Genomic DNA, 22,224 nt, shown 5'->3' with positions numbered 1-22,224 from the left:
GAAGACTTATTGCCCAGTGACTAAGTGGTTCCTCATATTTTCAAAATGTGTGGTGTATCTCTGAGGAAAATTAGCTTCCTGTTATCACAAGGATACTGGCAAAAATTGACTAATTTTGAAAACCTGCCAACAACAATTCCAAATTCTCACCATACAGCTCGATTTTGCCCTGCCGTATCTGACACGACGTAGTGAACATTGATACCGAGTGCCTCAGATTCACTAAATGCTTATAGTGATGTTTTTGACATGAGAACTGGAAAATGATGGCCTGTGTAATGGTAACCTATTGTATGTTTCCATTTTCAGGTAATACCACCCAGCATAACAACTAATGCTCCAATCAATGATGGAATGATATGACCCTCATCCATGAGGAGAGGAGCACATTTTTCATCTGGCAGCATGAGGTCAAACTTAACTTTCAGGAAACTCATTAGCTCCCTCAGCACACCAGGTCTAAATTACATCTCAGGGTTCTGTTTGAAGGAAACGGAAATTTATTTTCTACCATGTACACCCACAAGCTAGTCTTAATTTTCAGCCCTTTCTGGAGTGATTCCACTGACCATTTGCTACCTTTACATGTCCCCTTTGTTAATACTGCAAACATATCTGCATCAAATAAACCATGCAGGCTGGCAAGAAAGTTGTCTTATTCTAAACACACTCTTGTCTCCCCCCTTTCTGAGAGAAGTTGAGTTTTCTCTTCAAAGCTAAAATTTCAGCCCAAAGCTGTTGTACTAGGTTCTTCAGAGTGGTGACTTCATCTCCTGTTGCGTCCAGATTCTCTGGAGGACTGATGTCACTGGTCACATTTGAAGGCTCTCCAACCTCTGGAACACAAATTTGCAATATTACAATCTTCAAAAATGAAAAAGTATTTAATAATATAATATGCTTTCAAGCAGCCAGAAATTGTTTCTCAGTAGGATGTGGTATGTGATTTAAAGATTCATCATCATCATCATTTAAGACTTATTGTGCCTTTCAGCGTTCAGTCTGGAGCATAGGCCCCCTTATAAAATTCCTCCATGATCCCCTATTCAGTGCTAACATTGGTGCCTCTTCTGATGTTAAACCTATTACTTCGAAATCATTCTTAAGCGAATCCAGGTACCTTCTCCTTGGTCTGCCCCGACTCCATACCCTCTACTGCTGAACCCATGAGTCTCTTGGGTAACCTTCCTTCTCCCATGCGTGTAACATGACCCCACCATCTAAGCCTGTTCGCCCTGACTGCTACATCTATAGAGTTCATTCCCAGTTTTTCTTTGATTTCCTCATTGTGGACACCCTCCTGCCATTGTTCCCATCTACTAGTACCTGCAATCATCCTAGCTACTTTCATATCCGTAACCTCAACCTTGTTGATAAGGTAACCTGAATCCACCCAGCTTTCGCTCCCATACAACAAAGTTGGTCGAAAGATTGAACGGTACACAGATAACTTAGTCTTGGTACTGACTTCCTTCTTGCAGAAGAGAGTAGATCGTAGCTGAGCGCACACTGCATTAGCTTTGCTACATCTCGCTTCTAGTTCTTTCACTATGTTGCCATCCTGTGAGAATATGCATCCTAAGTACTTGAAACCGCCCACCTGTTCTAACTTTGTTCCTCCTATTTGGAACTCAATCCGTTTATATTTCTTTCCCACTGACATTACTTTCGTTTTGGAGATGCTAATCTTCATACCATAGTCCTTACATTTCTGATCTAGCTCTGAAATATTACTCCGCAAACTTTCAATCTAATCTGCCATCACAACTAAGTCATCCGTATATGCAAGACTGCTTATTTTGTGTCCACATATCTTAATCTCACCCAGCCAGTCTATTGTTTTCAACATATGATCCATAAATAATATGAACAACAGTGGAGACAGGTTGCAGCCTTGTCTTACCCCTGAAACTACTCTGAACCATGAACTCAGTTTACCATCAACTCTAACTGCTGCCTGACTATCCATGTAAAGACCTTTAATTGGTTGCAAAAGTTTGCCTCCTATTCCATAATCTCGTAGAACAGACAATAACTTCCTCCTAGGAACCCGGTCATATGCCTTTTCTAGATCTATAAAGCATAGATACAATTCCCTGTTCCACTCATAACACTTATCCATTATTTGCCGTAAGCTAAAGATCTGGTCCTGACAACCTCTAAGAGGCCTAAACCCACACTGATTTTCATCCAATTGGTCCTCAACTAATACACGCACTTTCCTTTCAACAATACCTGAGAAGATTTTACCCACAACGCTGATTAAAGAGATACCTCTGTAGTTGTTACAATCTCTTCTGTTTCCATGTTTAAAGATTGGTGTGATTACTGCTTTTGTCCAGTCTGATCGAACCTGTCCCGACTCCCAGGCCATTTCAATTATTCTGTGTAGCCATTTAAGACCTGACATTCCACTGTATTTGATGAGTTCCGACTTAATTTCATCCACCCCAGCTGCTTTATTGCACTGCAATCTATTGACCATTTTCTCCACTTCCTCAAACGTGATCCTACTTCCATGATCATTCCTGTTCCATTCTACCTCGAAATCTGAAACATTACTGATCGTATTTTCACCTACATTGAGCAACTCTTCAAAATATTCCCTCCATCTGCCCAAGGCGTCCACAGGATTCACCAGCAGTTTTCCCGACCTGTCCAAAATACTTGTCATTTCCTTCTTACCTCCCTTTCGAAGACTGCTAATTACATTCCAGAATGGTTTTCCAGCAGCTTGACCCAATGTCTCCAACCTGTTTCCAAAGTCTTCCCAAAATTTCTTCTTGGATGGTGCAATTTACACACTACTGTTCCAAGACATTCTTTAGCCACTTCTAGTACTGTGTCCCTGTACCTTGTCCATTCCTTTTCCAATGACTGTAATTGACTGCATTCAACTAACTGGTACCTTTCTGAGATCGCTGTTATGTACTTGTGCCTGATTTCCTTATCCTGAAGTTTCTCCACTCTTATCCTCCTACATATGGACCTGACCTCCTGCACTTTCGGCCTCACAATCCCAATTTCACTGCAGATTAAATAATGATCAGTGTCATCAAAGAATCCCCTGAATACACGTGTGTCCCTCACAGCCTTCCTGAATTCCTGATCTGTTATTATATAGTCAATGACAGATCTGGTTCCCCTGCTTTCCCACATATACCGGTGAATGTTCTTATGTTTAAAAAAGGAGTTTGTGATTACTAAGCCCATACTGGCACAGAAATCCAAGAGTTGTTTCCCGCTCCTGTTGGCCTCCATATCCTCTCCAAATTTACCCATAACCTTTTCATACCCTTCTGTTCGATTTCCAATCCTGGCGTTAAAATCACCCATGAGCAGAACACTGTCCTTGTCCTTTACTCTAATAACTACATCACTGAGTGCCTCATAAAAACTATCCATCTTATCTTGATCAGTCCCTTCACAATGCGAATATACTGACACAATCCTAATTTTCTTGCTAGACACTGTCAAATCTATCCACATCAGTCATTCGTTTACATACCATATTGCAACTACGCTGGGTTCCATTTCTTTCCTGATGTAAAGCCCTACACCCCATTGTGCTATTCCTGCTTTGACTCCTGACAAGTAGACCTTGTATTCTCCCACTTCCTCTTCTTTCTCACCCGTTACCCGAATGTCACTAACAGCTAAAACGTCCAGCCCCATCTTACTTGCAGCCTCTGCCAGCTCTACCTTCTTCCCAGAGTAGCCCCCATTGATATTAATAGCTCCCCATCTCATTACCATTTGTTTGCCAAGTCGTATCTTAGGAGTCCCTGGTTTGTCAGTTAGAGGTGGGACTCCATCACCTCCAAAGGTCCGAGGCATTTTGCTCTGATTGTTGCCAGCATCATATTTAAAGTACCAGGGAAGCAGGTTGCTAGCCTTACTTGCCCCGAGTCCCATTGGGTTTTACCCCTAACGGCTGAGGGACTAACTGGTGGATTTGGTAGTCTTTGCTGCATGAGCACAAAGGTGACCACGACTCAGAATATGTCCGAGATGCCCAGCCTTATTCCAAAGTAACTGGTATCCCAACTGTCGGGACCACTTACTTGGCCACTCATACGTTGCCCATGGTTCATGAACTAGGACATGACTACAGGAACCCACACCATGAACCATTAAAGATTCATAAGATGCCAAAATCTTAGTTTCAAGGGACAGAGGCAACTCTGTGACAATATGAGTTGTAAAATTCCAGGTGGGCTCTTTTTGTTGTTGTTGTGGTCTTCAGTCCTGAGACTGGTTTGATGTAGCTCTCCATGCTACCCTATCCTGTGCAAGCTTCTTCATCTCCTGGTACATACTGCAACCTAGATCCTTCTGAATCTGTTTAGTGTATTCATTCTTGGTCTCCCTCTACGATTTTTACTCTCCACGCTGCCCTCCAATACTAAATTGGTGATCCCTTAGATTAGATTAGATTAGATTATTACTAGTTCCATGGATCACGAATACGATATTTTGTAATGATGTGGAACGAGTCAAATTTTCTAATACATGACATAATTAAGTTAATTTAACAAGATAATTAAGTTAATATAACAACTTTTTTGGTTGTTTTTTTTTCTTTTTTTTCTTAATTTATATCTAAAAATTCTTCTATGGAGTAGAAGGAGTTGTCATTCAGAAATTCTTTTAATTTCTTCTTAAATACTTGTTGGTTATCTGTCAGACTTTTGATACTATTTGGTAAGTGACCAAAGACTTTAGTGGCAGTATAATTCACCTCTTTCTGAGCCAAAGTTAGATTTAATCTTGAATAGTGAAGATCATCCTTTCTCCTAGTATTGTAGTTATGCACACTGCTATTGCTTTTGAATTGGGTTTGGTTGTTAATAACAAATTTCATAAGAGAGTACATATACTGAGAAGCTACTGTGAATATCCCTAGATCCTTAAATAAATGTCTGCAGGATGATCTTGGGTGGACTCCAGCTATTATTCTGATTACACGCTTTTGTGCAATAAATACTTTATTCCTCAGTGATGAATTACCCCAAAATATGATGCCATATGCAAGCAATGAGTGAAAATAGGCATAGGAAGCTAATTTACTAAGATGTTTATCACCAAAATTTGCAATGACCCTTATTGCATAAGTAGCTGAACTCAAACGTTTCAGCAGATCATCAATGTGTTTCTTCCAATTTAATCTCTCATCAATGGACACACCTAAAAATTTTGAATATTCTACCTTAGCTATATGCTTCTGATTAAGGTCTATATTTATTAATGGTGTCATACCATTTACTGTACAGAACTGTATGTACTGTGTCTTATCAAAATTCAGTCCATTTACAAGAAACCACTCAGTAATTTTCTGAAAGACATTATTGACAATTTCATCAGTTAATTCTTGTTTGTCAGGTGTGGTTACTATACTTGTATCATCAGCAAAGAGAACTAACTTTGCTTCTTCATGAATGTAGAATGGCAAGTCATTAATATACAGTATATTAAGAACAACAAAGGACCCAAGACCGACCCTTGTGGAACCGCATTCTTGATAGTTCCCCAGTTTGAGGAATGTGCTGCTCTTTGCATATTATGAGAACTGCTTATTTCAACTTTCTGCAATCTTCTGGCTAGGTACGAATTAAACCATTTGTGCACTGTCCCACTCATGCCACAATACTTCAGCTTGTCTAGCAGAATTTCATGATTTACACAATCAAAAGCCTTTGAGAGATCACAAAAAATCCCAATGGGTGGTGTTTGGATATTCAGATCATTCAAAATTTGATTGGTGAAAGCATATATGGCGTTTTCTGTTGAAAAACCTTTCTGGAAACCAAACTGACATTTTGTTAGCACTTCATTTTTACAGATATGTGAAGCTACTCTTGAATACATTACTTTCTCAAAAATTTTTGATAAAGCTGTTAGAAGGGAGATTGGACGGTAATTGTTGACATCAGATCTATCCCCTTTTTTATGTAAAGGTATAACAATAGCATATTTCAGTCTATCAGGGAAAATGCTCTGTTCCAGACCGCTATTACACAGGTGGCTGAGAATCTTACTTATCTGTCGAGAACAAGCTTTTAGTATTTTGCTGGAAATGCTATCAATTCCATGTGAGATTTTGCTTTTAAGCAAGTTTACTATTTTCCTAATTTCAGAGGGAGAAGTGGGTGAGATTTCAATTGTATCAAATTGCATAGGTATAGCCTCTTCCATTAACAGCCTAGCATCTTCTAATAAAGATGCCTCAGAACATGTCCTACCAACTGATCCCTTCTTCTAGTCAAGTTGTGCCACAAACTTCTCTTCTCCCCAATCCTATTCAATACCTTCTCATTAGTTATGTGATCTACCCATCTAATCTTCAGCATTTTTCTGTAGCACCACATTTTGAAAGCTTCTATTCTCTTCTTGTCTAAACTATTTATCGTCCATGTTTCACTTCCATACATGGCTACACTCCATACAAATACTTTCAGAAACGACTTCCTGACACTTAAATCTATACTCGATGTTAACAAATTTCTCTTCTTCAGAGACGCTTTCCTTGCCATTCCCAGTCTACATTTTATACCCTCTCTACTTCGAACAACATGAGTTATTTTGCTCCCCAAACAGCAAAACTCGTTTACTACTTTAAGTGTCTCGTTTGCTAATCTAATACCCTCAGCGTCACCCTACTTAATTCAACTACATTCCATTATCCTCGTTTTGATTTTGTTGATGTTCATCTTATATCCTCCTTTCAAGACACTATCCATTCCATTCAACTGCTGTTCCAAGTCCTTCGCTGTCTCTGACAGAATTACAATGTCATCAGCAAACCTCAAAGTTTTTATTTCTTCTCCATGTCATTACTTTTCCATTTCATAGTATTAAGAGCCCAAAATATTCTGGAGGTGGGCTCTTAATACTATGGAATGGAAAAGTAATGCCATATACTAAAGTGAAATTGTAGGCGACCAATAATATTTAATTCCCAATAAACACTACCACAGTGTTTACAAAAATCCTTAGCTCTTTGCTAAGGCACCAAAGAAATCTGACAGCACTGTAATTTAACAGACCTTCACTATACAACAGTTCGATAATAACAGAGCTTGTGTGGCCTGAATACTTAAATTACAAGAGCTGTGAAGCCAGTCGTACTTCCTGATGTGGGTTGTAGCGCGGAGTGCAGTTAAGTGCAAGTAAATATTCTTTACAATAAAAGATTAAATAATGACCAAACTCAACCACAACATTAGACATCTTAACACCTGTTGTGCCACGTATTGCCAACAAATGTAAAGCTCTGTATACAGAGTTAAAAAATGGTACAGAAAAGCCACATGCTAAAATGTAGGAGAAAAGACATATTTCATCAGATACCAATAGAAGTGGACTGTGTATGTAAGAGATGTGGCCGTGCTTGCTAAATTAACTTGTGACAAAGTATTTTGTTCCCACCACTAACAGACCCTGGACGTGCCAGTTTGAAAAATATACGGTTGTTGTAAATGAAATGTTTGAGTCTGTTTCTGTACACAACTGAGTGTTTAAATGAGAGTATTAAATATAACTTCAAAAGAAGAAACTGTATTATATTATTTTGAGCTTTTCCTCATTACAGAGGCTTATCTCCAACATAATAATTTACTTGGAAATTACAATACAAACAATCAATGTTCTTAAACTATATTCTCAAAATATTCCTCCAGGTGTTTCGATCTTGTGTGTCTTCTTCCTCTGCGCCCATTCTCCTCATTGTGTGCTGTACATTTTGGAGCCAGGTGGTCATAGGTCGTCGTCTTCTTCTTCTCCCCTCCGGTTCCCACTCCATTATCAATTTTGGTATTCTGGTTTTCTTCATTCGTCATACATGCCCGTACCACTGTAATTTCTTCGTGTCCATTACGTCACATATTCTTTCTTTTATTTCCATTCTCCTTATTACTTCGGTGTTCCTTATCTTTTCTTTCCTGGAGATTCTTGCTGATCTTCTCCAAAAGTCCATCTCTGGAGCTTGTAATTTTTTAATGTGCTTCATGTTAATTGTCCAGGTCTCCGTTCCTTACAGAACCACACTCTCCAATATGGATTTGTATATTAATTTTTTAGTTCTGCTCATTACATTCCTGCTCCATAAGACTGAGTTAAGCATCCCAATGACCCTCCATCCGCTACTAATTCTTTTATTGATTTCTGACCCTGATTTTCCCTCCATTTCTAAAATGGATCCCAAATAACAGAAAGTGTTTATCTTTTTGATTTTCTTTCCTTCAATGTATAGCTCATCTGAATCATTAGTCAAGTATTCTGTTTTTTGGTAATTAATCTTCAAACCCCAAGTTTTGTATGCTACTGTTAGTTGATTGCACATATAGTTAGCATCCTCCCCATCTTGTGCTATGACTACTTGATCATCAGCAAATAATAAATGATGTAGATAAACTCCTTCTCTTATTTCTAAAGAAGAAACTCTAAGCTACGTATTTACAACAACAATTAAAAAGTAAATGCTTATTGTACTCAATTGACAAAGTATTTACTACGACAACTTCTACGATACAAGTAAGCCCACTGTTTGCAAGCATAATGCTGTGAAGGGAAATTCTGTGTGTCCTACTGATAAAAACAACAAATGTGAACCGTTAGCAGTTACACAAGATATTCACAGTACTGCAATTCAGCAGCGTGTGACAGCATGACATATATAAAAAGCTATTGAAGTAGTGAATGTTATTTTCCAGTTACCAGTATCCTCAGTTTGTTTCTCTAGTGGGCCAACAGGTTTCTCTCAGAAGGAGCTTTACATCCCACTGGTGGCTTATGATGACAAGAAATGGTTGTCACAGCATTTGGTTTAAGTTTTACCACTCCACAAGCTCTGTTGGTTTCAAATTGGTCTGGAGTGAAGTGATTCTGGTGAACAGAAACAGTACTATCAGCCAATTTAATTACCAACTTCATTATTTAAGCGATATAAAAATTTCAAAACTGTACATTATAACTATATTTTATAATGTAAAATATATAAATCTGCAATATCAATAGAACTGAGCACACATTACTAAAACTACATGCAATGCAAGTTGGTCAGAGGCCTGTGAATTAGGTACAGTAGCTATACACAAACACTGTCGTTCTAATCAATCTCTCAGCTTCTACCTGCAAAATAATTGAAAAATTTTTTATTTTACATGAGATAACTAACATCTTTTAGGTAATGTATCTTTGTTTAAGTTTAATTTTCATGAGATTTAGGTTTCCTGTGTAACAACATATATTGTAGGATGCACATAGTCTAAGTCTACCTATAGTCTATTCAAAATTACTTTTGTATATACAGCTGCGACAGAAGGGGGGGGGGAGGGGGGAGAGAGGGATGATGATGATGATGATGATGATGATGATGATGATGATGATGATGATGATGATTGGTTTGTGGGGCACTTAACTGCTCGGTTATCAGCACCTGTACACATCGCCAACTTTTGCTCACTCCAAACTCTCCACTTTCATGAATGATGATGAAATGTTCAGGACAACACAAACACCCAGTCATCTCGAGACAGGTGAAAATCCTTGACCCCACCGGGAATCGAACCTGGGACCCCACGCTTGGGAAGCAAGAACACGACCGTAAGACCACGAGCTGTGGATATGGGGAGGGAACGAGGTCAGGTTACAGTTGGAAGGAAGGGTAGATGTCAGGGCGAAGTTCAACATCCGAAAGGGGGCGGTGCTGGAAATTGCCTTGATGAAGGAGATGGAGGGTGTGGAGGTGCAGAGAAAGAGGTTTTTTTTTTTTTGTGGTTTTAGGGCGCACAACTACAGTGGTCATTAGCACCCAGACTAAATTATGAATGTACTGCGAGGCACAAGGTTAAAACAGCAACTAAAAAGGACAACACTATAAAAGTCACATTAACAGGCAAGGGATGAAAAGAAAACAGCATGATCAAATGTCCTCAGACAAGTTTGTCAAGTGGATAAAACGAAGAACGTGAGCACCTGCTCCTGGGTCATCCGCTAATATTTCACCCAGAGTACATGGCAGGCCGAGATCAATGCGCAGTGTATTAAAATTCGGACAGGATGCTAAAATGTGGCGCACCGTCAGCAATTGCCCACATGGCAGAACAGCACTGACACAGCCGTCAGCAGATGGCAGTGGCTGAACCGGCAGTGTCCAATCCGTAACCGGACCAAAACGACCTCCTCCCACTGAGAAGGGCGTGAAGGGGTCGTCCGAGCTGCGGGGAGAGGTTTCGAGGCCCGAAGCTTGTTTCCAGTAAGTGGAGCCTAATCGGCACGCCACAGTGATAAAATGTGCTGAGAAATGACCCTGCTACAATCGGATGAAGGCTCACAACGAGAAGCTGTCCGAGGCTGGAGGTCCGCAGCCTCGTCCGCAGAATCTGCAGCTTCGTTCCCAGGGATACCGGCACGGCCAGGAACCCACATACAGGTAACCAGAGAACCGTCGTCTGCCAGCTGCCAAAGAGAGCGTCGGATCCGGTGCACGAAAGGGTGAACCGGATACAGATCACTGAGGCTCTGGATGGCACTCAGGGAATCGGAGCAGATGACATAAGCAGAATGTCGGTGGCGGCGGATGTAAAGAACGGCCTGGTAGAGGGCAAATAGCTCAGCTGTGAAGGCCGAACAATGACCACGGAGCCAGTATTTGAAACTGTGCGTCCCGACAATAAAAGAACACTCGACACCATCATTGGTCTTAGAGCCATCTGTATAAATAGAGATCGTATTAATGAACTTCGGATGAAGTACGACAAACTGCGAGCGGTATTCCGAAGCTGGGGTAACCTCGTTTGGGAGCGAGTTGAGGTCGAGGTGAACGCGAACCTGAGCCTGGAGCCAAGGTGGCGTTTGGCTCTCGTCCACTCTGAAGGTTGCAGGGAGTGGAAAATCAAGTTGCTGAAGGAGGCAACGAAAGCGAACTCCAGGGGGTAGCAGGGCAGATACATACAACCCGTATTGACGGTCGAGAGAGTCGTCAAAAAAGGAACGATAAGACGGGTGGTCGGGCATTGACAGTAGCCAACAGGCCTACCGACAAAGCAGTATAACGTGCCGGTAGCATGAAGACTCTCGACAGGACTAGTATAGAACGCTCCGATCGCAAGACGTAACCCCCGATGTTGTATAGAGTTGAGGCGGCGAAATATGGACGGACGTGCAGAGGACTACACAAAGCTCCCATAATCCAGATTTGAGCGGACGATCGACCAATATAGGTGCAGTAGGATGGTTCGATCCGCTCCCCACGACGTACCGCTGAGAGCACGGAGGACATTTAGGGAACGGGTACACCGGGCAGCCAAATATGACACATGTGGAGACCAGCTAAGTTTCCTGTCAAATGTAAGACCTAAAAATTTTGTTGTCTCCACGAATGGAGCACAACAGGACCGACTTGTAAGGACGTTGGGAGAAACTATTTGTAGTGCCAGAAGTTAATACAGATTGTCTTCTCGGCAGAAAAACAGAAGCTGCTGGCGACACTCCTGGAGTAAAGACGGTCAAGATAAGGCTGAGGACAGCGCTCCAGGAAACATGTATGTTGCGCACTGCAGTAGATGGTAAAATCGTCCACAAAAAGGGAGCCTGATACATCAGCTGGGAGGCAATCCATTATTGGATCGATCGCTATGGCGAAGAGAGCGACGCTCAAAACGGAGCCCTGTGGCACCCCATTCTCCTGGCGAAAGGTGTCTGACAGGACAGAACCCACACATGCTGTAGTATACAGAGAAGCTGCAGCATTTGAAAATTGCAGCGAAATGCAGGAAGATCTGCAGCGGATAGGCTCTTGGTGCAGGGAGTGGCAACTGACCCTTAACATAGACACATGTAATGTATTGCGAACACATAGAAAGAAGGATCCTTTATTGTATGATTATATGGTAGCGGAACAAACACCGGTAGCAGTTACTTCTGTAAAATATCTGGGAGTATACGTGCAGAACGATTTGAAGTGGAATGATCATATAAAACTAATTGTTTGTAAGGCGGGTGCCACGTTGAGATTCATTGGGAGAGTCCTTAGAAAATGTAGTCCATCAACAAAGGAGGTGGCTTACAAAACATTCGTTCGACCTATACTAGAGTATTGCTCATCAGTGTGGAATCTGTACCAGATTGGGTTGACAGAGGAGATAGAGATGATCCAAAGAGGAGCGGCGCATTTCATCACATGGTTATTTGGTAACCGTGACAGCGTTACGGAGATGTTTAGCAAACTCGAGTGGCAGACTCTGCAAGAGAGGCACTCTGCATCGTGGTGTAGCTCGCTGTCCAGGTTTCGAGAGGGTGCGTTTCTGGATGAGGTATCGAATATATTGCTTCCCCCTACTTATACCTGCCGAGGAGATCACGAACGTAAAATTAGAGAGATTAGAGCGCGCACGGAGGCTTTCTGGCAGTCGTTCTTCCCGCAAACCGTACACGACTGGAACAGGAAAGGGAGGTAATGACAGTGGCACGTCAAGTGCCCTCCACCACACACCGTTGCGTGGCTTGCGGAGTATAAATGTAGATGTAGATTACTCATAAGTCTGGTTTCGGTCATTGGAAATCATTCATAGTGAAATCAAACTAGCCTATACTATTTGACACGAAAAAAGAAAACAGCTTATAGATATTGTAGCATCGTTTGTATGAAGCATTACACATTCACCCACCATGTTCCCCCCCATGAACCGTGGACCTTGCCATTGGTTGGGAGGCTTGCGTGACTCAGCGATACAGATGGCTGTGCTGTAGGTGCAACCACAACGGAGGTGTGTCTGTTGAGACGCCAGACAAACGTGTGGTTCCTGAAGAGGGGCAGCATCCTTTTCAGTAGGCCTTGCTGTGCTGGTACTGCGAACGGCTGAAAGCAAGGGGAAACTACAACCGTAATTTTTCCCGAGGGCATGCAGCTTTACTGTATGGCATGGAGAGCTGCATCAAACCAGTCTCAGGACTGAAGACCACAACAACAACAAAAACAACAACAACACCGTGTTCTAGTAAGAGTGAGAGGAAAACTATGATCTGCGATGTAAAACGCAAAACTTTCAAATGAGAGTTTAGAAGTGCAAACTTTTTGTCAAATGTTGCATGCCCCGTGCTCATGAAGATGATACACCAACTTTGTATATTATTTATTAATTGAGTAGAACCTGCCAGTCAAGAGGACACTAGCGACATAGATTTTGTTATTTTTAATTTTTTTCTTTTTTATATAAAGCTAAGACAACTCTAGGTTTTGAACTGTAACCTCCAAATTTGCTGCAAACAGTTGTCATTCTTTATGATATGTTTGTGATTCAGATATATTAGCATGTGATATCTGTAGTTATAGGTACAATGATAAATTTATGGTTAATATAAATAGCAATTTCGAAAGATTTCATGTATCATCATCTATTTCATTGTATACGTGATTGATGAGTTGTCACGTGTGATGTGAAGTGTGGAGACACAGAAAGACCAAGTTTACAATTTGTAGCTACAAATATTTATAACAATATAAACATTTCAGTGAATCATTTATAAGTTATGGTCATGTTAAACAAAATTTCTTCCCACACAGTTAAAGAAACGAATTTTTGCCTCTACTGATATATTTGTACAGATAAGTAAGGTCTTTCTTTATACTAGCTGTAAGCATCCTATGGTTGAGCAGATGCAGTTTTGAGCAGCGTGAGAAGAATCTAACTTAAATAATAGTGAAACGAGCATTGTGTGTGTGTTGCTAATTAACATGTCATTCAGTTCTGTAGGCACTTCATATAAACGTCATTTCTTCCTAATTCTTTCAACTTAAGTGAGCATAAAAGATATGTCCTATCTCTGATATGGAGAGCTTTTGTGTGTATTTTTTCTGGACTACTGGACTTAAAGACTACAGCCTAATTATATAGAAGAGTAAAAATGTGTTAGGGAGCAGACTGGCGGGGTGGACATAATTATGGCTGTAATGCGAATGTGTTGCAAGTGGACAGGACAGGTAGCCAAGTGAATTAATGGTTGGTTGAACAAGGAAGGTTTCCTCGCATTCAAAGACACACGGTGAAAATATGGACATGAGGACTTCCTGTGGGATTTCAATTGAGAAACAAATACCTCTTCACAGGTTGTCCAATCTACACATCTAATTCAGCACCCTTCTGTAGCACCACATTTACACAACTACTGTTTTCATCCTATGTACGCTATTTGTTGTCCATGGTTCACTTCCACATCCTCTTACATTCCAGACAAATACTTTCAAAAAAAGACTTTCCAGTAGTCAAAATTATAATTATGTGATGTAAATATATCTCATTCTCATTTCAGAGAAGCATTTTTATATACTGCCGCACTCCATTTTAATCCTCTCTAGTTTGGCCGGTGTCAGGTATGTTGCTGCCAAAACAGCAAAATTTGTCTAATACTAGTAGTGTGTCATTTCCCCCTCTTAATTCCTTGTGCATTACCTGCTGTAATACGACTACATCCCTTTACCTTGTTTTACATTTTCCAGTGGTTTCTGTTTACTTGCATCCAGACTCATGCAGGGCATGCTAAGTGATTTGGCTAAGCCCTTAACCTCAGTACTTCTGAAGCCACTATACAGAAGTATATTCATTCACATGGAACAATGTGTTTACAGTTACCAGTCACTGTTTAATTTATTTCCTCAATGTGCTTCAAAGATTTAAACCTCAATATCAGGTGGATTATTTGTATTAATATGATGTGTGTATTGTGTTATGATTTCTTGCTAACCTGAGACACTGCCTGTAGGGAAACAAATCACTATTTGGAACGCGGCTCTGTGGGGATCTTTGACTAAAACCTAAACGTAAATCTAAATGTACACACAAAACTGTTGTTTTAGAACACCCCTGTTTACCACAGGCTAGTTTCTGTGTCACTATACATCACAATAAACTGACACACTTCGTTGACGAAGATGATGTTTAGAAACTGATAGACACAAAGGCTGTACAGCAAAAACACTATTTCAAAATACTAAGAGCATACAGTGAAAACGCCCAGAATTTCTGAGTATGCGTTAAAGTATTGTGCATATCTGTGGTTGAGTACATTAATAGATATTTTAGATTTAGTATTTAACATGGTACATGAATCTTTTCTTTTAAATTTACATAACTTAAACTTTGTACTCATTTGTGTGTTCAGGTGACCTGTTAAAAACATGAAATGTGATAATTATAGTGCTAAAAATGGTATAATTATACATAAATAACAATTTGGTTTGGAAGTCAGAGACAGAGGACAAAAGGGGTGGCAGAAGAAGAGAGAAATACTGGTTATTCTAGAGTTATGGGTTTGCTAGGATTCCATCTGTTGCATGCTATAACCAACTAGGATGACAAGGGATCCAAACAGTTTTGTCATTTTAAGTAGATCTAGTGAGTACTGGAAGTACGCTAGTGAAATGCTCATATAGAAAATATTAATGAAATATGAAAATTACGAAATTCATGGTAAATATGAAGTGGAAGATAAAGGCAGTGTATATGTGTATGAGAGAGACAGAGAGAGAGAGAGAGAGAGAGAGAGAGAGAGAGAGAACAAACTTGAGCAAGTGCATCACAAATCTAATGGCGTAGGGTGCTGTTAAAATCTGAGATGACAGACACTGTTGTATATGTTGGCAATTAGGACGGACTCAGTCTGTTTTCTTTGATACACTACTGGCCATTAAAATTGCTACACCAAGAAGAAATGCAGATGATAAACAGGTATTCATTGGGCAAATATATTATACTAGAACTGACATGTGATTACATTTTCACACAATTTGGGATCATAGATCCTGAGAAATCAGTACCCAGAACAACCACCTCTGGCTGTAATAACGGTCTCGATACGCCTAGGCATTGAGTCAAATAGAACTCAAATGGCGTGTACAGCTACAGCTGCCCATGCAGTTTCAACACGATACCACAGTTCATCAAGAGTAGTGACTGGCGTATTGTGACGAACCAGTTGCTTGGCCACCATTGACCAGACGTTTTCAGTTGGTGAGAGATCTGGTGAATGTGCTGGCCAGGGCAGCAGTGGAACATTTTCTGTATCCAGGACCTGCAACATGCGGCCGTGCATTATCCTGCTGAAATTTAGGGTTTCGCAGGGATCGAATGAAGGGTAGAGCCACAGGTCATAACACATCTGAAATGTAACATCCACTGTTCAAAGTGCCCTCAATGTGAACTAGAGGTGACCGAGACGTGTAACCAATGGCACTCCATACCATCACGCCGGGTGATACGCCAGTATGGTGATGACAAATACATGCTTCCAATGTGCGTTCACCGCGATGTCACCAAACACGGATGTGACCATCGTGATGCTGTAAACAGAACCTGGATTCATCTGAAATAATGACGTTTTGCCGTTCGTGCACCCAGGTTCATCGTCAAGTACACCATTGCAGGCACTCCTGTCTGTGATGCAGCGTCAAGCGTAACCGCAGCCATGGTCCCCAAGCTGATAGTCCATGCTGCTGCAAATGTCGTCGAAGTGTTCGTGCAGATGGTTGTTGTCTTACAAACGTCCTCATCTGTTGACTCGGGGATCGAGACATGGCTGCACGATTTGTTACAGCCGTGTGGATAAGATGCCTGTCGTCTCGACTGCTAGTGATACGAGGCCATTGGGATCCAGCACGGCATTCCGTATTACCCTCCTGAACCCACCGATTCCATATTCTGCTAACAGTCAGTCATTTGATCTCGACCAACGCTAGCAGCAATGTCGTGATACGATAAACCGCAATTGCGATAGGCTACAATTCGACCTTTTTCAAAGTCGGGAATGTGATGGTATGCATTTCTCCTCCTTACATGAGGCATCACAACAATGTTTCACCAGGCAACGCCGGTCAACTGCTGTTTTGTATGAGAAATCGGTTGGAAATGTTCCTCATGTCAGCACGTTGTAGGTGCCGCCACTGGCGCCAATCTTGTGTGAATGCTCTGAATAGCTAATCATTTGCTTATCACAGCATCTTCTTCCTGTCGGTAAAATTTCGCGTCTGTAACACGTCATCTTCGTGGTGTAGCAATTTTAATGGCCAGTAGTGTATTTGTATATCTGCAGTGTTTCAAGGATGCGTAATTATCTGCCCAATCATGTTGCGCATGACGAAAGATATGTTTATGCCTTTACATATATAAATAATCAAACATGAAATACTAACCACAAATGGTACTGTGTGGAAGATCTCATTTTATGTTTGTTTTCTGTGCTGCGATTCTTCTGCAGTTATTTGAGTTTTTCAGGGAGTATACTATGGAGGTGGTGTTTTATCATTTCAATTTATTGTTTACATTTATCTTCAGAGTATTGTAGTTGAGCTGCTGTTCCTATTGACAACACACCCGAATGCTAGCATTTTGTGGCTGTGGGGTGACAGGAGGAATTGTGGTTGGCGGAGCATTGTTGAAGATTTCCAGTAAATTTCAATTTGATGTCTATTATTCATTATTATAATGGTCCTGTCTAATATGTTTACAGTGTCTCTTACTTGGTTCTCAACTGCGATCTTCATACCTTCTTCGGAGGTGCTGGAGGATTAGTTAGCTCATTGCTAGTTTATTGTGATGCATATGACCCAGAAAGGAGCCTGTGGCCACTGGAGGTATTACATTTTAGTTATTTCATTTACATATTTAGATTTATGTTCAGGTTTTAGTCAGTGACCTTCACACAGCCATGTTCTAAAATAGGGATCTGTTTCTTTACACACAGTGCCTTAGGTTGCCCTAAAATCCTAACACAATACACACCTTGCATTAACACAAATAAGTCCACGTGTTGACTGAAATATTTGTCTGGACCGTAGCCTTATATGGAAGTGAAACTTGGACAATAAACAGTATAGACAAGAGGAGATTAGAAGCCGTTTCAATGTAGTGCTGCAGAAGAATGCTAAAGATGTGGTGGGTAGTCTGAATCACCAATGAAGAGGTATTTGTTTTTGAACAACTCCATCGCTTTATTTTACCAATTTCATGTTTGAGACTAGTTTTGACCACTGCGACCACCAATGATGCCTCATTTGAGATCGACATGAGGCAGATCCCAAAATGAATCACAAAGACTGGAATATAAACACACAAAATAAAAACAATATAGTATGGCCACGGCACTTCTATACTATCACAAACAGTTTATCAGTTGCCGACCCACAAATAATATTTTCCAATGAAAATAATGGAGAAGATCATGATCGATAAAGAGGTATATTATCTGAGAGGACACAAATTTATGGCACCACCTGCCTAAATGTACAGTCACTTTAACAGGAAACATCAAGAAGTAAAAAGTAACAGTTAATTGGGTACTTGAGGAATGTGTTGGCAGTAGAGATTTTAGATAGAGTCAAACCCTTGAATACTGTAGGTAGGTTCAAATGGATGTAGGTTGCAGTAGTTATTCATAGATGAAGAGGATTGCACATGACAGACTAGATTGGAGATATGTACGAAATCCGTCTTAGGAGTGATGACCACAACAATATCCAAGCAGCAGTAATTTAGGTACGAAAAGCCATCAGACTGACCAAAGGCAAGAATACCCGCATGCTGGCTGACCCTCATTGAATTCCAAGCTGGTGCTTGTTCCTCTCCTGTTTATCTCTTACTTTCCATTTCTCATCGTAAGTGAAGAATCCAACTACATCCTTTGGGTCCACCAAATTTGTATGTGTCTATTCTGCCTGAAAATTTAAATAACTGTTACATTCCTTCAAATAACGAAACTTATACAGAAGTCACAAATGCACAAAGTGTAAAGGAGTTTTGGACTTGTGTCACTTAAATAGTTCTGTCAACTTAGAGCAGAGTATGGAAGCCAGTCTGGAGAAAATACAAGAAGTAACAGCACACATGTTTAAGTATTGCAGCACCACAACCAGCCGTGATTTAAGTGAGTAGAGAGAATAAGGTGGGAGGAGGAGTTGCCATATATGTCAAAAGTTGTCACGATGTAGAAAGCTTAGATACTAAAAAGTTTTGTCTAGAGCAATGTATAGAAGCATGTGCCTGTCAACTTAAACTGAAGGAGAGCTCTTTTATAATTGTAACAGTATATAGGTCCCCTTCAGGAAACTTTCATTTATTCCTGGAAAACTTGGATGCCTTGTTGTGCTATCTGTCAGATAGGGAAAAGCAAATTATTATTTGTGGGGACTTCACTGTTGATTCGCTACTCAGGTAGTAAAGGACAGCAGCACATTGATAGATAACATTTTTATAGACCAAGATAGGTTTAATAACATAAATTCTTGTCCTGTTGAGAATGGCCTTTCTGATCATGGTGCTCAGCTAGTTACAGTATATGACATAGCTCCATTCAGTAATTCAAAACTACCCTCCAAAGTTGTGCGTCCAATTAATGACTCAACAATCAGCAGTTAGACTGGGATGAGGTGTACAAGGAACCCGATGCTAATTTAAAATATAACTTATTTCATGATACACTTGTAAGAGAATTTGAAAACTGTCTCCCCAATAAAGTAGTTAAATCTAATTGTAAGAAACCATGCAAAAAACCTAGGCTTATTAAAGGAATACAAATATCTTGTAACCACAAAAGGGAACTGTATCTAACAACAAGAAAGAGTAATGACCCAGAAACAGCCAAATATTATAAAAACTACTGTGCTACATTAAGAAAGGTTATTAAAAAGTCCAGAAGCATGTGCATCATGTCTGAGATTAATACCTCTGATAACAAAATCAAAACAATTTGGAATATTATTACAAGGGAGACAGGACAACCAAGAGTACAGGACGATGGCATCACCATCGAAGTGAATGGAAACTTGATAAACAACAAGCCTAAAGTCAAAAACATTTTGAATAATCATTTTTTAAATGTTGTAGAGAAAATAGGATCTAAATGTTCACTAGAAGAAGCAAGGCAGTTAATGGAAGAGGCCTTACCCACACCATTTGACACAACTGAAATTCCACCCACCTCTTCTTCTGAAATTAGGAAGATAATAAACTCTCTCAAGAATAAAAGCTCACATGGAATTGATGGCATTTCCAGCAGGATAATAAAAGCTTGTTCCCAAGAAATAAGTGGGATTCTTGGCCACATATGTAATAGCTCTCTGAAGCAGGGTATTTTCCCAGATAGACTGAAGTTTGCCACTGTTAAACCACTGCATAAAAAAGGGGATATGTCTGATGTCAACAACTACCACCCAATCTCTCTTCTGACTGCTTTATCCAAAATTCTTGAAAAAGTAATGTATTGAAGAGTAGCTTCACACCTTTGTAAAAATAAAGTTCTAACAAAATGTCAGTTTGGTTTCCAGAAGGTATTTTGAACGGAAAATGCTATATATACTTTCACTAATGAAATATTAAATGCTCTGAGTAACCGGAAGTCACCCGCTGGGATTTTTTGTGATCTAGCAAAGGCTTTTGATTTTGTAAATCATGGAATACTTCTAGATAAGCTCAAGTACTGTGGTATGAATGGGAGAGTGCTCAAATGGTTTAAATCATACCTAACAGGAAGAGTGCAGAAAGTTGAAATAAGCAGTTCACATAATATGCAAAAAACTGGTGATTTTTCAAACTGGGGAAAATCAAGAATGGGGTGCCGCATGGTTCGGTCTTGGGTCCTCTGCTGTTCTTAATATATATTAATGACTCACCATTCTACATTTACAAAGATGTAAAGCTGGTACTTTCTGCCTATAATACAAGCATAGCTATCACACCCGACAGACAAGAATTAACTGGTGAAATTGTAAACGATGTTTGTCAGAAAATCATTAAGTGGTTCTCTGCAAATGGGCTCTCATTAAACTTTGACAAAACACAGTATATACAGTTTCACACAGTAAATGGAATGACACCATTAATAAATATAGACTTTGATCAGAAATCGGTAGCTAAGGTAGAATATTCAAAATTTCTAGGTGTATGCATTAATGAGGCGCTGAACTGGTAAAAACACACTGAGGATCTGCTGAAACGTTTTGAGTTCAGCTACTTATGCTATTAGGGTCATTGCAAATTTTGGCAATATACATCTGAGTAAATTAGCTTACCATGCCTATTTTCATTCTCTGCTTTTGTACGGCATCATATTCTGGGGTAACTCATCATTGAGTAAAAGAGTGTTCGTTGCACAAAAGTGTGTAATCAGAATAATTGCTGGAGCTCATCCAAGATCATCCTGCGGACATTTATTTAAAGAGCTACAAATCTTCAATGTAGCTTCACAATATATATATTCACTTATGAAATTTGTTATTAACAATCCGAACGAATTCAAAACTAATAGCAGTGTACATGGCTACAACACTAGGAGAAAGGATGATCTTCGCTACTCAAGGTTAAATCTAACTTTGGCTGAGAAGGGGGTAAATTATGCTGCCACAAATGTCTTTGGTCACTTACCTAATAGCATCAGAAGTGTGACAGATATCCATATGGCATATAAAAGGAAATTAAAAGAATTTCTTAATGGCGACTCCTTCTGCTCAATAGATGAATTATTGGATATAGTAAGTGGGTAATTCCCCACACACTCACAAAAAAAATAAAAATTAAATATATATATATATATATATATATATATATATATATATATATATATATTAATGCTCAATAGATGAATTATTGGATATAGTAAGTGGGTAATTCCCCACACACTCACAAAAAAAATAAAAATTATATATATATATATATATATTTAATTTTTATTTTTTTTTGTGAGTGTGTGGGGAATTACACACTTACTATATCCAATAATTCATCTATTGAGCATTAATATATATATATATATATATATATATTTAATTTTTATTTTTTTTGTGAGTGTGTGGGGAATTACCCACTTACTATATCCAATAATTCATCTATTGAGCAGAAGGAGTCGCCATTAAGAAATTCTTTTAATTTCCTTTTATATGCTATATGGATATCTGTCACACTTCTGATGCTATTAGGTAAGTGACCAAAGACATTTGTGGCAGCATAATTTACCCCCTTCTCAGCCAAAGTTAGATTTAACCTTGAGTAGCGAAGATCATCCTTTCTCCTAGTGTTGTAGCCATGTACACTGCTATTAGTTTTGAATTCGTTCGGATTGTTAATAACAAATTTCATAAGTGAATATATATATTGTGAGGCTACATTGAAGATTTGTAGCTCTTTAAATAAATGTCTGCAGGATGATCTTGGATGAGCTCCAGCAATTATTCTGATTACA

General features: G+C 39.7%; 1 long non-coding RNA gene across 1 annotated transcript in view; it reads right to left on the bottom strand.

The window, feature by feature from the left end:
* Positions 1-646: 646 nt before the first annotated feature.
* The window catches only part of LOC124720501, a 33,069-nt gene continuing 11,491 nt past the window's right edge, over positions 647-22,224 (bottom strand). The window contains exons 2-3 of the long non-coding RNA XR_007006178.1: positions 8,716-8,883; positions 647-836 (exon numbers count right to left, since the gene is read on the bottom strand). This is a non-coding gene — a long non-coding RNA (uncharacterized LOC124720501). The remainder of the gene's footprint in view (positions 837-8,715; positions 8,884-22,224) is intronic.

The sequence above is a fragment of the Schistocerca piceifrons genome, chromosome 11 (assembly GCF_021461385.2).
Source record: "Schistocerca piceifrons isolate TAMUIC-IGC-003096 chromosome 11, iqSchPice1.1, whole genome shotgun sequence".
Lineage (NCBI taxonomy): Eukaryota > Metazoa > Arthropoda > Insecta > Orthoptera > Acrididae > Schistocerca > Schistocerca piceifrons.
The sequence above is the reverse complement of the archived record's forward strand: the minus strand, read 5'-3'. Positions and strand labels throughout refer to the sequence as shown.